The 16,829-nt window shown below is 48.3% G+C and overlaps 1 long non-coding RNA gene across 13 annotated transcripts; it reads right to left on the bottom strand.

The window, feature by feature from the left end:
* LOC112059044 (uncharacterized) lies at positions 1-12,385 on the bottom strand. 13 transcript variants are annotated; one of them, XR_010593013.1, is made up of 7 exons: positions 10,204-12,385; positions 6,720-8,749; positions 6,185-6,313; positions 4,462-4,563; positions 3,803-4,054; positions 2,661-2,716; positions 1-1,406 (listed from the first exon to the last, which is right to left on the bottom strand). It is a non-coding gene; the product is annotated as an uncharacterized LOC112059044 (long non-coding RNA). The 13 variants fall into 13 exon arrangements; XR_010593016.1 differs by having other exon boundaries at positions 3,803-4,032; positions 10,204-12,384; XR_010593011.1 differs by having other exon boundaries at positions 3,803-4,563; positions 6,720-6,776; positions 6,983-8,749; positions 10,204-12,383.
* Between the last annotated feature and the right edge of the window lie 4,444 nt (positions 12,386-16,829).

Genomic DNA, 16,829 nt, shown 5'->3' with positions numbered 1-16,829 from the left:
AACAAGTGGAAGAGAATTTATCTGACACCTGGGGGGAGGCAGCTGCAAACATTACATACAAGTACTGTTCAGGTCATGCACTTCAGACACCCTCCTAAGGATATGCTCAATCAAAAAACAAGGTGCAGCCAGGTATTGTGTCCACCCATCTGCTTGCATTACAGGTACGCAAACAAGCACGCACACAAATGTGCCCAGACACACAAACGTACCCACCCAGGAATGCCCCCCCCCCACACACACAAGTATGCCTGCACAAATAAACACTCACAGATATATGTACAAGCACACAGACACACAAATGTGTGTGTGTATGTATATATATATATATATATATACACACACACACACACACACACACACACACACACCCTCATAGAAACATGCACCCACAAATTCCTCCCCACACACATGCCATGCAAATATTGCACAACTAGGTGCCCACACACACACCCCTCCACACACAAAGGAGGTGTCTGAAACAGCCAGTGGCTGAAGGCAGTGTTTTGGTCACATCCACCTCCCCCTTCCCAGACAGACAGATGGTGCTCTCTGCTGTGCAGACAGACTGGGCTTCCAGAAGGCTGATTACCAGCTCAGTTATATTGACCAAGGGCCAGTTGCAGGAGAGATGAAATCATTGGTGCTGGTGGATGGTGGCAGGGTTCTGCTTTGTCTGTGGCTGAAGCCAGCAGGTGTACCTTGGAATCCCAGAGGAATACACTGCTCCGGGGCAGGATTCCCCCCATCCCCATTGTTTGCATGCTTGGCTGAGCCTCAAGAGAGACAACAGGGCACTGCAACAATCCAAGGCAGGGGCAGGTAGGGTAGCAGTGAAGGTCTTGGCTGAGCACAGGCACTCTGGCTGGCTAATGGTGTCAGCTGTGGCACAACCCAGACAAGGCCCAGGGAGAAGGCATCTCCAGATTCTGGGATGAAACCCTGGAAAACTGCTGCCTGTCCAGAGACAGCATAACACCAACTGGCTGAACCCCTCTTAAACCACCAGGAGCCCTTCCTTCTACATCTCCAGGCCAGGGGCTATGTAACTGGCACACCCCACAGCCCTGGGGCAGGATGAAATCCTGCTGGGTTCCTGGAAAAGACCGGGGGCGCATGCAGGGTCCCAACACAGGCAGAGGAGGATGCTTCTCACTGGGGACCAGAACGCTCTGAGTCTCTTGGTCTTTGCTCCCTCTCCCCTTATCTCGCTCCTTCTGTTTTATTTGCTTGTTTAATGGATTTGCCTGGAGCCCCAAACAGACAAAGCTGCGGAGAAGGGGCGGGCCTTTTGGACCTGCTTAGACAGCTGGGGATGGCACATTCAAGCCAGACTCCTAGGTCCAATCCTGCTCTCGCTGAGGTCAGTGGCCACTGGAGCTGTGCTGGGATATGCTCGGGAGACACTGCGAAAAGAGAGGAAAATAATTTGCAGGAAAACCTCCACAGTCCAGATCTCATCCCCTGACATCCACGTGTGCCAGCTCAGCCTATGGGGGCCTGTCCTGCCCCACAGCATAGGCTGCCCTACAGCTAAACACACATATCATGGTGTCACCCGAGGCAATGAACACAGGGCCTGATTCTCCACCAGTGGCACTCCATTATCCAATGTAATGGAGCAGGCTTTAAAGGGGAGGATAACTAGGATCATGAACTCAAGCTAGTCTTTGATCCCTTAAAAAAAATTAGCCTGAAAGAACCCAGGAGTCTGAAGTCCCGCTGGGCCCCAGCTCGAACCAGTGAATATGCTGGGCCTGATCCACTGTTGTCCTGCACCTCAGACAAAGGATTACATCAGCACGAAGTGGGTACATAATGCAACCATTTAAATAGAACTCAGCACTGGTATAAGTGACTGCATAAGGTGCAGAGCAATAGAGAATCAGGGTCACCATGTCCCAGGCAAGATAGTGGAGCAGCTGATATGGGACTCTGTTAATAAAGAACTAAAGGAGGGTAATATAATTAATGCCAATCAACATGGGCTTATGGAAGAGATCCTGTCAGACTAACTTGATGTCTTTTTTTTAGAGGAGATTACAAGTTTGGTTGATAAAAGGTATTAGTGTTGATATAATGTAAGGTGTTTGACTTGGTACCGTGTGATATTTTGATGAAAAAGCAAGAATGATATAAAATCAACATGGCATATATTAAGTGGATTAAAAACTGGCTAACTGATGGATCTCAAAATGTAACTGAAAATGGGAAATCATCAAAGGGGTGTGTTTCCACTGAGGTCCCTCGGGGATCAGTTCTTGGCTCTGTGGTATTTAATTTTTTTTTTAATCAATGACCAGGAAGAAAGCATAAATCATCACTGATAAAGTTTGCAGAGGACACAAATTGGGGGAGTGGTAAATCATGCGGAGGACAGGTCACTGATTCAGAGAGACTTGGATTGTTTGGTTAACTAGGTGCAAGCAAACTGTGTGTTTGAATACAGCTAAATGTAAACGTATACATCTAAGAACAAATAATGCAGGCTGTACTTACAGGATGGCAGACTATGAAAGCATGGATGCAGAGGAAGAGTTGGGGTCGTGGTGGATAGTGACCTAAACATGCGCTTCTAGTTTGAATCTGTGGCCAAATGAGCTAATGTGATCATGGGATGTATAGAGGGGAATCACAAGTAGGAGTAGGGGTTATTTTACCTCTTTATTTGGCACTGGTGCCACTGCTGCTAGAATCCTATGTCCAGTTCTGGTGCCTGCAATTCAAGAAGGATGTTGATTAATTGGCGAACGTTCAGAGAAGAGCCAGGAAAATGACTGAAGGATTAGAAAACCTGCCTTATAATGATAGTCAAGCAGCTCAATTTATTAGTCTTACCAAAGAGAAGGTTCAGGGGTGACTTGATCCCAGTCTATAAGTACTTATGTGGGGAACAGATATTTAAAAATGGGTTCTTCATTTTAGCAGAGAAAGCTAGAACATGGTCGGTCTAATGGTTAAAAGCTGAAGACAAAGTAGACAAATTCAGACTGGAAATAAGGTGTACATTTTTAAAAGGGAGAGTAACTAACCCTGGGAACAATTTACTCAGGGTCATGGTGGATTCTCCATCACTGGCCATTTTTTAAACCCAGATGGGATGTTTTTCTAAAAGCTCTGCTCTAGGAATTACTTTGGGGCGGGTCTTTGGCCTGAGTTACAAAGGAGGTCAGACTAGATGATCACAGGTCCCTTCTGGCCTTGGAATCTATGACTCAGAACGGGGCACAGAACCCCTGTTCTAACCGCCACACAGCCCTCCCCCAAATAAAGCCTAAAGCTCTGCAAAGCTCACCCCAGCTTCCATAATAGGCATCGTTCTAGCCTGGCTCAAAAGGCTGTAAATAACAGAGGCAAACCCTGATTCAAATTGCCCTGAATTTCAATCAGATCAGAATTTATGGCTCTGCCCCATCTCTAATAAACAGAGATGGAAGCAGATGTTGCAAAACCCCACAGGCAACTTGGGAAGAAGAGGGTGAGCCATGAGCTTCATCCAGTCACCTTTTCAGGGTGCAAGCCCCCCCCCCGTCCTTTGGCTGCACTCCTGAACTGTATTTGGACCAGCACAATTGCAGCATGCAAAGAAACTACAGCCAAGCGATGGAGTGCGGATGTCACAATCCAATCACCCAGTGTCGTGCCACGCCTGCCAGAATTGTTTGGAAAGGGAGCTCTAAGTGTCAAACATTTAGACAATTTTCCAGGCTGTTACTCTAGCTAATGTGGGTTTGACAACATTGCTGTTTATGATTTTCATTAGAAAAATCCCATGGTTTCCCCTCCTCCTTGTTTGGCTTACCCCATCCGTCAAGCAAACACCAGGTGGGAAAGCAGCGACTCAAGCAGCAGACTGGACTCAAGGTTCAGCTAACATTGTCCACAGCTGGAGATTCATGGGCCTGGATACCTTGGTGTTATCTGACCTTCCTGATTAGCAGGCGTAGCCTCAGAGCTGGTAATTACACTTCTCTCTCGGTGAAGATCTGCACAGTGAAACTGACGCTTGTTGCGCAGAGTTGTGTACTGCAGCTGGGGGAAGATCAAGGCTAGCCTGTGTGGGGTTACAGTACACACAGGCAGAAGAAACAAATGGTTTTGTTTGGAGGCCAAACTCCACCTGTGTTCAGTAAATGTGCTTAAACATGGTCAGCTTCACAGCTGCCATAAGTCAATGGGAACATTCCAGTGGGGACCAGGGTTGAGCCCCAAGAAGAGGCCTGGTTTAGGACCAGGAGCGACCAAAAATATAGGTTCTCTTTGTATGGCTTTTTGACCTGCATGTGTTTTGCACTTCTTTAGTCCTATGGGTTTCTACACTCACCTGAATGGCTTAGGGCTCAAACCTGAGCCTGTCCTACACCAAGGCCACCCTGCTCCATTCATCTCGGGGATCTTGAAGATAGAGATAAGAGAGATCACCCAGCAGAGGCCTGGATGGAATGTGGATCTCCTGCTTACCTGGAAGCGGTGTTTCTGTCTGTGACCAGGGTCCTAGTGGATTTACAGCTATCTTCCTCATACCAGCATTTGGAGAAACCCTCCACAGGCAAATCCTTGCCCCTAGTAGAGACAGGTTCAGGACTATTTCTTACCTGCGACTGGTTTATGTCATCAACTTGACTGAACAAAGTTTTAATAGCATCCCCAATCAAAAGTGCCTTAGCAATAACTTCCTTTCACCAGCTATAACTTCATGTTTACCACTATTCCATTCAAGATGGATTGTGACTAAAGCCACACTGACAGTCAACTCCGAGGGTGACAAGATTCACACTCTGCTTTGGTAAATCAATCTTCCTCTGACAAAATCTGTTTTAACAAGAGTGATGTTAGAAGCTCATTTGCCCTAATGAGTTTTTCCCCATTGATTTACACATGCTCTGCACAAGTTACAGGGTTACCTTCACGTGAGCACACAGTAACAGTATTTACATAAAAGGTGGCAGTGTTGGGGTAAATTTGGTTACACACAGACAACTGCTTAGTCAAGTAACATACCAACATTGTTACCAACTGGATAAATTCTATCCCCATCTTTGTTGAGGGGAACTTTTTTCCAGTATGATACAGTTCCTGTTCCTTTATTTTTTTGCGTTGGAGCTTAAGTCTGTCCACTTTTGCCTTCACTTCTCATTTCTGCAATCGAATATATGCCATTCTTTGTTCATGTTCAAACCACAGACCTTCTTTCAGTAGCTTCTTCCAGACCAACTATTTTTTGCTTTTGTTCAAGTTCTAGTTGCTGGTTTCTCTCCGCAAGCATTTTCGCTGGGTTTGCTTCCTTATCACTGGCTATTAACAGATTTTTCAGTTCCTGGTCTGGGGCCTATATGATTAACCTGCTTGCTTAGATGTTTTTTCTTATAGTTTAAGTATTTTGATTTATATTAAAGTAAATTTGGCTGTAATGCAAAGGGACCTACAGGCCATATCCTGTATGTTAAGCTAAGGTAAAGTTAACATATCTATATTAAGATCTTTTACCTAGATAAGTACCCACAAATATGTCTACGACTTTAGACAGATCGCTGATGGAAAAATGGTCTAGGGGGTTTCCAAGTTTGTACCCACAGACTTAACAGGTACACCATGGGGAAAGAACTGAAATGACAAAGCCACCATGTGTCTGCACATATCAATATGCACAAACATACTAGCCAATGGAGTAAGCATGCCCTAACATTTTGTGAGTGAGGAATGAAATTTGGGCATAGGAGGAAGGATTTCTGGCACTTGTGCCTTATAAAAGAGGTGACCCACCTTGTTAGAGTATTCTATTTCTACTCTCTATTCTATTCCTCTTCTATGCTATCTAGGACACTACTAACCATTGCTGGCCGTACTCATTTTCTTTCAAACTTTAAGTTCCAAGGGGACTAGGCTAAGCTTGGTTTCCCTAAGCTTTTGTTCTTAGTTGGATTTTAAGTTTAATTTAATCAAGTAAACCTTAAGTTGTTGTGATAGCTCTTAACATTAGCTTCTTCTAAGCACTGCATCTCACTCAAGAATTAAGAAACCTGAACCGCAAGGCTGCTCCTGTGTCTTACCACTAGGTTATCGAGGAAGGGTGTGAGTATATTAACCAAAGCTTTGTAGCCTATAATACTATATTACATATGTATCTTTTGAATAGCAGTAAAAGAAGTGCAACTTTGTAATTCTGAGTTTACCATTTACTTACTAGTTCATGGATAGTAATAAAAGCCTTTATAGCTATTTCTGTCTGTGTGAGCTTCCTGTCATACCCTTGAGGGTCCTTTGTAAATTCTGTAGAGCTTGATCCAGGACAAGAACTTTTAGGCTTGCCAATCTGTTTGATCAGAAGATAAAACCCCATACTATCCAAATTATTATTAACACCCTAAATCAGGCAATAGGCCTTTTGCTTAAAATACATCCCTCTCTGTAAGCACAATTCTTCCAGGCTTTCTGTCAGGATCTTGATCATGGGTCACACTAACTGATTTTTAACCCTTAAACTCTCCAATATCAGTTAAATTTTGACAAGTGTGTGGTTCTGATCCAAAAACCCAATTAACCTGTGGTCATGGGTATCCAAGCATCACTATGCCACTGTGACCAGGGTCCCAGTGGGGGCCAGTTGTGGTCACTCAATTAGGGTGAACTGCAAAGAATGGGGCAGCCAAACCCCCAAAAGCTGGTGGATATTCAATACTTAGATTCACCAAGCCAGCATAAAACAGCTTCTTATTTACCTTACCGGTTCCTCAGAAGTCCAAACACAGTTCCCTTAAAGTGATCCAGCCTCAGGCCTCCATTCAGGTACCCATGTAAAATACGATAAAAGTTTCTTTAAATCTTATATAAAAGAAAAGGTTCTACCAGTCCCAAAGGATCGGACACATTACCTCCCAGGTTAATGAAAGTTTCAGATCTTACCCAAATACACGCTACAGCCAATTCTTAACTAAACTAAAATTAAAAACAAAGAATATGGTTAAAAGCTCAATATACATACAGACATGAGTTCAATTCATTGAGGTGCAGATTCACAGCAGAAATGGTGAGCTTTGTAGTTGCAAAGTGTTTTCAGAAATAGTCCACAGGTCATAGTCCAATGTCCAAATCTCATATTCAGGGCGTACCAGCACAACTGGACCTCAGTCTTGTAACTCAAACTCCCCTGACGAAGGTTAGGCAGATCTGAGATGACAGAATCAGGATCCAAGGATCTTTTATACAATTTCATGTCTTGACAAGCTGGAGTTTCTCAGGGAACAGAAAGTAATTTGGATGACTTTGAAGGAGGTCCATCAGGATACTTAACTATAGAATCAACACAAGGCCATTTGCTTGTTCCTCTGCCATTCACAGAACATTTCAAAGAGATGTTTACAATTGATTTAAATGCTTTTGACCTCTGAATTATCAGAATACAGCATAGACAGGGGCTGTTGATTACATTGTTGATCCTCCTCATACATATGTAAAGACACAAAACCACAAACATTATCTCCCTACACATCTTGAGGGATATTTATTTTGCAGGATGTTTAACTCTTTCTAGCCATGTGTCACACTGTCCCCTGCTAAAAACAGGCAGATCAGCTGGGGAGGGTCAGACCCACCAGCTTTCTTCCATCTGAGGTTCATGCTGCTCTTTAGGAGTTATGAGGTCAGCGTGATGAATTATTCAGCAAGACTCGCTTCCTGCCCAGATCTCACAGCTGACGAGAGGCAGATGTTATAGGAGGAATCTGGACACTGTTCAATCTTGGACCTCTTCACACGCTTCTGCCATGGGAGGGGGAAGAGTTGCCGTCTCCTGGGACACAAGAGGAATTTGGTCCCTCTGAAGTGCCGGGGGCCTAGTCCTGTTCCTCCCCAGATGGTGTGCTAGCCTGTCTCCAGCTTCCACCCGGCACTGTGGCATGAAAGCACCAGGTCCGATTCTTATTTACTCCACTGCTGCCAGCGGGGATTGTGGGGAGCTAAGGAGACTTTAACCCACCTTTGCACTCTGTATTCTGGGGCAGGGCTGGGCCCATGTGTAACTTGGAGCAACCTCGGGGCCCCTCTAGCACACTCTGCTTCCCAGACACCATAGGAAACAGCATATAGAAGCAGTGCAGTGCACTTGGGCCATGCTCCCTGCACCAGGGATCCTTAAGCAGTGGCTGGGGAGATCTCCTGTGGAGAGGTACACAAAAAGGCCGTGGTGTAACTAAGATCAGGCCTGCTGTGTCATCCTGGGATGAGGGCCCTAAAGTCACCAAAATATGGGGTCCCCTTGTGCAGCTTTTGGGCCTATTGGAGCAACTGGGTGTCCTGCAAGTTGTGCCATCACCGAGTCAGAAACCTACACCACAGAGTGGGGAGAGACACCCTCACACCCTTCACCAGTGGAGAAAGGGGAATTCATTCTCTGGGCCAGACTCTCAGCTGGTGTAAATGCGTGTCACTCCTCTGACTATAGGGACTTACACCAACTGAGGATCTAGACCTCTACCTTCATTCATTTGATCCTGGGGTAACTCAGACACCTGCCCCAGTCCTGGAACATCCAAGTCCTGCTGAGTCTCTGAACCAGTTCACATCGCTCCCCTTTCTGGGCTCGGATCCCAGCCAATAGTTTGTGTGTTCCTCACTCCTTCCTCTCTCCCTTGCTTGTGCTTTATTTGGGGATTATTAACCATGGCTACAATAGCTTTTGTTTATACAGCAGGGATGGCGTCTTGGAAAAAATCAAGATGGGGGAGCGAGCCGGAGGAAGGAAAGACGTGAGCTGTGAGGGGAAAAAAGGGATGAGTTTAAAATTAAGCACCATCTGGATTTTCAAGTTGGAGGAGCCCAAGATCTTGGGTGCTGCCTCGGGCCCACCTGCTTCTGTGCCACCCAGGGTGCCCATAGGAAACCAGAGTTCCCACACCAGGGACAAAAATGCTCCTGGGCCCTCCTACAAGTGGGAGCTGTGGAACAGGACTCCGCTTCAAAATCTGCTCCAACCAGCCTGTTTGGTGCTGCAGGGCAGGTGGGGGAGCCAGGAGCCCACTTTGGGAAGCAGGACTGGGCAGAACAGGTGTCTGGAATGCTGACTCGAGGGGTGACTGGGGCAGAGCCGGTAAAGCCATTAGTCCAGTGAGCAAACAGGTTCCTGGCTAATCTCAGCCAAGCAGGCACAAAGCAAAGGGGAGGCTGCTCACTTAACCCTGGATTCCATCTGAAATGCTGGGTGTGGCACCACAAAGCAGGGGTGCCCTGGAAAGGGGCTTGCTGCATGGAGGAAAAGAAAACTTGCCTTTGAGTGCCTTCTCAATAGAAAAAAGGAGGTTTTGATGTGACCTAACCTCCCCGCAGCAGCAGGTCTATGGAGTAGAGTCGACTCCTGCCCCACTCTGGAGGAGAGTAGGGTCTAGTGGTTAGAGCAGGGGACTGGGAGGCAGAATTTCTAAGTCCTGTTCCTGACACTGCCATGGAATTGTTGAGACACCGTGGGCATATTACTCCCTCTCTGTGCCTCATTTTCTCTGTCTGAGAAAACAACAGCAACAACACTGACCCAGCTATGTAAAATGCTTGGAGGAAGAGGACAGGGATTAGCCACCCCAATGAAGGAATGAGGAGACTATGAAAAGGAGAAAACTTGGGGGGAAATTATACCATATTTTCCCTGTTGGTGGCACATCTCTCTGAAGGCGCTCACAATCCCACAACAGAAGAAGACAACTGAGGAGTTGGTTACAAAACTGACCTGGTTTAGAGGGCTAGTGAAGGCACCTATAAAAACATTATATATAACTGTAGCAGATTGAACACTCACTGCCACAGCACCTCCTGCTGGTCATCCAGGAATTAGCTCAATTCCAGCCCTCAGAGCACCTCCTACTGGCCAATGTCTCTCCTGCCTCAAGCCCCATGTCCCTCCCAGAGGACAGTGCCCCTTAACCTGGGGTTCTGCCCCACAGCAGTCCCTATGCTCTGGCTCTCCTCTCCCAAAGGAACTCCCAACCCTCTATACCCACCTTGCCTCAGTGGCTACTGCCCATCATCATCTAGCCCCCATTCTCTAGGGCAAACTGAAGTCTGTGTTAGCCACTCATCATTAGCAAAGGGGGTTGGACCTGCTGCCTTTCTTGACCCAGCTGTCTATAGCCCCAGTACCTCCTTTGGCCTTCAGCAATGCCTCAGCCTGGGGACTCACCAGACCAGAACGTCCCAGCTTGTCTCCGCGCTACATACCTAGTGCACCTTCACACAGCTAGGTCCTTCCCACTCAAAGGCTGGAGTAAGACTGACCCAGTGCCTCCCTTAGCCCTTATATCAGGGCCAGCTGTGGCCTGATTGGGTGTGGCCACAGCTGTGGCCGCCTCCCCAATCAGCCTACCCTTTTCCCCTAGGAGCGGGGTAACCGACCCGCAACCATAACAAATGGAAGAAGGGGGAAGTTGATAGTAATGAATAAAAGAAATTAGGAATTATAGAAAAAATGGATAAGGGAAGCAAAAGGATCCAAGGAGAAACCTATGGCCAGCAGAGTGAGGACAATAAGAAGGAGTTTGTAAAATATATTAGGAACAAAAAGGATCCTGAGAATGGTATTGGTCTGTTACTAGTTGGAAATGGGAGAATTCTCAATAATAATTCTGAAAAACCAGAAGTGTTCAATAAATATATTTATTCAGTATTTGGGAAAAACACTGATGATATACTCTCATCATATGGTGCTGATAACACTCTTTTCAGTCCCCTAGTATCTGTGGAGGATGTTAAACAGAAGTTACTAAAGGTAGACATTTTTAAATCAGCAAGTCCAGATAACTTGCATACAAGAGTTTTAAAAGAGCTGGCTGAGTAGCTCACTGGGCCATTAATGTTGATCTTCAATAAGTCTTGGAGAACTGAGGAAGTTCCAGAAGACTGGAAGAAAACTAATATTGTGTCAACTTTTTAAAAGGGCAAATGGGATAACTAGGGTAATTATAGGCCTGTTAGCCTGACATCAATTCTGGGCAAGATAATGGAGCTGCTGATACAGGACTTGGTTACATGACCCTCCTTTAGTTCTTTATTAATTAATGCAAATTGACATGGGTTTATGGAAAATAGATCCTACCAAACTAACTGATCCTTTTTCTGATGAGATTACAAGTTTGGTTTATAAAGGTCCTAGTGTTGATATAATATACCTAGATTTCTATAAGGTGTTTGACTTGATACCGCATGAATGATATAAAATGAACATGGCACACATTAAATGGATTAAAACCTGGCTAAATGGATTAAAACCTGGCTAAATGATAGGTCTCAAAATGTAACTGTAAACGGGGAATTGTCATTGAGTGGGTGTGTTTCCAGGGGGGTCCTCCAGGGTTCAGTTCTTGGCCCTACACTATTGAACATTTTTATCAATGATCTCGAAGAAAACCTACAATCACCAATGATGCTTACAGATGCCATAAACATTGGGGGAGTGACAAAGAATGAAGAGGACAGATCACTGATTCAGAGCTACCCCTCTAAGGTGCCACAAGTACTCCTGTTCGTATCTGTTGGTAAACTGGGGGCAAGCAAACAGTATGTGTTTAATACGGCTTAATGTAAATGTATACATCTGTAAACAATGTGGGCCATGCTCCACAGGATGGGGGACTCTATCCTGGGAAGTAGTCACTCTGAAAAAGATTTGGGGGTCGTGGTGGAAAATCAGCTGAACATAAACTCGCAGTACGATCCTGCATGTATAAAGAGGGAAATCTCAAGTAGGAATGGAGAGGTTATTTTACCTCTATATTTGTGTGGTGGGGTGCTCACCCCACACTTGTCCTGAAGGGGTTAATGTAGGCTAAGAGGGTGGGCCAATTAACCAGACAGGCCACAGCTGAGGGGAATCAGGTGGCTAAAGTAATCAGACTGAATAATGAGAGAGCCCAGCTGAGGAGGAAGGAGCAGGGCTGAGTTTATAAAGACAGGAAGGTGGCTGTGCCTAGGGGGTTGTAGGGAAGTGCCCTGCCTGGAAGAAAGGAGGTGTTTTGGGGGCTGGCAGCCCCAGAGAAGGGGGAGAGCTCAAAGGTTATGAAAAGGTAGTAAGGTCCAGGATGGTGCAGACCTTGCCTGCTGTGGGTCTCTGAGCTGGACTTTGGAGCAGAGAGCAGGCTCTGGATTCACCTACCAGCCCCTGGGGAAGTGGCAGAGAGCAGACTGCCTGGGACAGTTTGTCCTAAAAGACTTTGATACCCAGGGCAGGGTGGACCACAGTGACCTGGCTAGAGGGCCAAGTCATAATGAGGAAGCTGCAGCTTCTTGAGTGAGAGAGGTTGCAGGGTGAGAGGACAATGGGTGGAGAGCCCACCAGAGGAGGGCGCAGATCCTGGAAGGAGCTAATCCCTACAAAAAGAAGAACAGGAGGACTTGTGGCACCTTAGAGACTAATCTAAGGTGCCACAAGTCCTCCTGTTCTTCTTTTTGCGGATACAGACTAACACGGCTGCTACTCTGAAACTAATCCCTACAGTGGCCAGGAGGAGCCGCCCCAGTGGTCAGTTGAGCTGTGACAATTTGGCATCAGTGCGACTGCTGCTGGAATGCCGTGCCCAGTTCTGGTGCCCACAGCTCAGGATGGGTGTTGATAAATTGGAGAGGATTCAGAGAAGAGCCACGAGAATGGTTAAAAGGTTAGAAAACCTGCCTTAGCATGATAGACGCAAGCAGCTCAATCTAACGTTAAGCCATGATATGATCACAGTACGTGGGGAACAGATATTTAATAACAGGCTCTCCAATCTAGCAGAGAAAGGTAGAACACGATCCAATGGCTGGAAGTTAAAGCGAGACAAATTCAGATTGAAAATAAGGTGTAAGTGTTTCACAGTGAGGGTCATGAACCACTGGAACAATTTGCCAAGGGTCATGGTGGATTCTCCATCACTGGCCATTTTGAAATCCTGATGGGATGTAATTTCTAAAACCTCTGCTCTGGGAATTATTTGGGGGCAGTTCTCTGGCCCGTGCTATGCAGGAGTCAGGCTAGACTATCCCAATGGTGCCTTCTGGCCTTGAATCTGTGAAAGCGTTTCCCTAATACTAACCGAGCGTCCAGCCACTGTCCTTCTCCCCACTTCACAGCTGGGGAAAGGAAGGCACAAAGGGGGAAGTGATTTGCCAGGGCTTCAGCGAGAGAATCAGGAGAAGAACCCCAGAGTCAGCTTGTCCAGTGTCCTTAAGAGGCACCTGCTGTCCTGGGATGGATCAGTCCAGCTCCCCGAGTCGCTGCAGAGAAGGATTTAGAAGCAGCGAATGGGCCAGAAGGTCCCACAGGAAATGAGCTGGTGTTGCGGGAGAATGGTGGGGAAGAGACCCTCCCCCTGGCTATTTTTAACCTTCCTTTTCCTTTGCAAAACTTCTGAGTTCATCTCTCCCTTTAGCACATGCCCAAGAAAAGGCTCCCATTGTTCGGAGCCGGACAGGGTCGCTGAGACAGTCACTCGCTTTCACAATGGCTGGGATTATATTGCCAGCTGGGGCGGGTGGCAGAGGAGGGGAGGCCCCCGGCTGGAGCAGCTGCCTCCCAGATTTTCCCTCTTCATGTGCTAACTAACTAATTAATCCAAATAAATAAGACTGGTTGGCGGGGAGGAGAGGAAGTGAGGGCCAGAGGCGGGGCTCTGGGGCTAGCGGTGATCGCAGCAGCCGGGGAAAGTGAGGCGGGGGCCCAGGTGGCAGGCTGGATGCTGTGGACATTGATCTCTGTTACAGGAAATCCCCAGGCTCCGGATGAGACGGGACAGGGTGTCACTGCCAATTAGAGTCTGGCGTGGTGCTGAGTGTACACCGGGGAGGATCAAGGTCTGATCAAACAGGCCGGTGTCTCCTGGGCCCACGGAACGCCGGGGGCCCTCCGAATATATTATTTTCAGTAATCACCAGTGCCATGGATTGCTTCCCTAGCACCTCCTCCCTCCTAGCTTCTACACAGGCAGCACTGCCTGGGAGCTAGAGCATGGAACGAGGAGCCAGAGGATGGCCTTTAGTGGCAAGAGGCTAGGACTCCTGGGTTCTTTTCCCAGCTCTGCCATTAGCTCAGTGGTCAGGTGACACGCATGTCCCCTCTCTGGGCTCCAGAAGGGCAAAGCATTATTGATCCTGTTGGTTCCCAGATGCCGGCCTGACCCATCCCTGAGTGTCAGTCTGTCCTCCACTCCACACACTGTCATCAGAGCTGCTTCTTAGGGTACGTCTACACTGCCAAAGACATCCGTGTGGCAGCGAGTCTCGGAGCTCGGGTCAACTGCCTTGGGCTTGTGCTGTGGGGCTAACAATGGCAGCATAGACATTCGGGCTTGGGCTGGAGACCCTCCCTCCTCACCATCCCCTATAAATAGCGGCAAGAGGCTGGGACATCACGCAACACTGCAGGTACCGACATGGGGTGTTTGCCCAGAGGGGACATTGGGTATGTTCTGGGCTCCTCCTGTCCGCTGCCTGTCAGAGCTCATTAAGACAGCTGATGGTCCAGGGAGTTCTGTGTCTCCAGCTTCACACCAACACCTATTCATTAGCAGCCCCCGGCCATGACCACAGGGAAAGTGACATCTGGAGGGAGCCTGGGCTGTGGCTGAGTGACTCCGATGCCTTTGGGACGGGCTTAAATCAAACTGCCTGGTGCCATTCAGATGCCTGTGCTGCGTGTCCAGACTTCCCCTGGTACCTCTGTTTACTTCTGATCACTCTTCTGCTGGGTGTATTCCATGCCCTGGGTCTCAGTTATATGGCACGTCTCCCATCCCAGCGGCCTCACGGCTAGTGGGTCTGCTGGCCCAGTGGCCAGGGCTCGTCGCTGGCCAAGTGGCCAGGGCTCGTCACTGGGCTGCTTGCGCTGGACTGGGGACAAAAGGAATAAAGCTTAATTTTTGCAGGAAAGAAAAATGGCGCCCGGTGGCAGCAGCAGCGACAGTGGGGGGATGGTGGGGCGGGGTTGGGGTGGCGGAAGGGGCTCTGCTCCCCAGGACTAGCTCTAGTCTCAAGATTTGCCGATTGCCCCATGCAGCAGGAACACAGCCCCTTAAGCCCACCGAGGTAGAACCACCGACACCCTCTGTCCCCTTTTCCTGCTGCCGCTGATCCAGAGCGGACTGTGTGCCCTGCCTGGCTCCATCCTCTCCAGGTGCCAGAGCCCCTTATTAAGGTCCATTGCGTTAGCAGGCTTGGGTTTGGAGCGTACTCACAACAGCCCCTGCGCTTTGCTGTCCCTAGGTCTGAGTTTCCTTGCAGGGCTTTATTCTGTCCGGTATCCTGGGAAGGCGGCTCTTGTATCGTGCTCTGGGCTGGGGCAGGTTGGAGGCAGCCTGGCTAAATTCACCAGCTTAGGGCAAGTCAGGGTTTTTTTACAGGCTGGTGAAATAGTTGAGATGCGGTGTAAAGGCCGGGCGATTTTCCAGTGGCTTTGCCCGGCCAATTCCCACACTCCTCCCCAGCCAAGACTCAGCCAAGGACATGCTGACTAGTGATAAGGAGAGGGCTACTGCACGGAGCTCTCCCCTGAACTTGCATTTACAGTGACTGCCTAACTCCTGTCCAGCCCGTTTCCTCTGCAGATCCCCCCGTGCTTTATAAAGGCAGGTCACCGCCATTGCAGAGGGGGAAACTGAAGCACAGAAAGGGCTAGTCCGTTGCCAAGGGCCACCCAGTCAGTCAGTGTCAGAGCGGGAAGCCAGATCGCAGTCTGATGCTTGAGCCCCTGGGCCGTGCTATGGCCCTTTTATCTCTTCTCAATGATCCTGTTTATGGCTGAGGTTCTGCAGCTGCTCCCTGCCTTGCTCTGGTCACTGCAGCCAGACCGAGTTCTGATCCCTGTGGCCTAGAGAGAGAGTCTCAGCTCAACAGCTAATATCTCAGGCCGGTGAACATTAGAAAACCATCAGGCGGGCTGTAAAAAGGGGCAGAGGGGAATGGAAGCCCACTGGCTCAGAACAGTGGGATTTAGCCGGGCAGGTTTTTCCCATGGATTTTGCATGCGTTTCCCAGCGCTCTTTGGAGAATTTCCAGAAAGGATATTAGTGCCCCAGCTTCCCCGGGACAGCCATCCCCCTGCTTCAGAAACCTTGCTCCGGAAACCCCCATATTCGGAGCTGCGGCTGGCAGAGATCCGCAAGGCTGCCAGTCTGAACAAAGGGGCAGGAGGAAGGAAAGCCCATTCTTTTTGTGGAAAAGACAGATCCTATCGGCTTTATTCTGGGGACCCTCTCTAAGGGCCTGACCCTGCATGGAACTGTTGAGCACCCTCCACTCCCACAGACCCCAAAGACTTGAGGGAGCTCAGCACCTTGCAGGACTGGGCCCTAAATCAACTGCATACAATTTTCTTCTTTGCATCCTATCCTAACCTGTTGTGCCTCATGGCTGTGGGGCTGTTAAAACAGCTGCCGTGTCCCACTCCAGAGGTGGCTGCATCTTAGTGGTGGGTGAAAGGATTCCTATACCTTGGGGCTCACCTCTTGGATGACAGGTGCTGGGGAAAGTAAGGCCCTGAGAAATGAAAGGCTTCTCCATGGGCTGGGTTCCCTCTCACCTGCACTGGCGTAAACTGGAAGCAAATCCGACAGGGACTAGGCTGCCCACACACCTCTCCCCCCCCCCCCCCCCCCGCCCCGGCTCTCCATTCAGCAGGCTTGTTTCAACATCGACACCATGCTGTGTTGCCGCTGTGTCACTCCTGGGCCTGCCCCAAAGCGCAGTGTGGTCATCTTTAGTATCTCTGCTCACATCCATAGGCCATGCTAGAGGAAACAGGAAAACAAGGGCTTCCCCAGTCCCAGAGCAGATACAGCACAATCACCCATTGTTTTAAATGAGTCAGAAAAAAATTAACC

Source organism: Chrysemys picta, chromosome 16 (genome assembly GCF_011386835.1).
Source record: "Chrysemys picta bellii isolate R12L10 chromosome 16, ASM1138683v2, whole genome shotgun sequence".
In the NCBI taxonomy this organism is placed as follows: Eukaryota; Metazoa; Chordata; order Testudines; family Emydidae; genus Chrysemys; species Chrysemys picta.
This window is presented reverse-complemented; position numbering and strand designations above follow the sequence as displayed.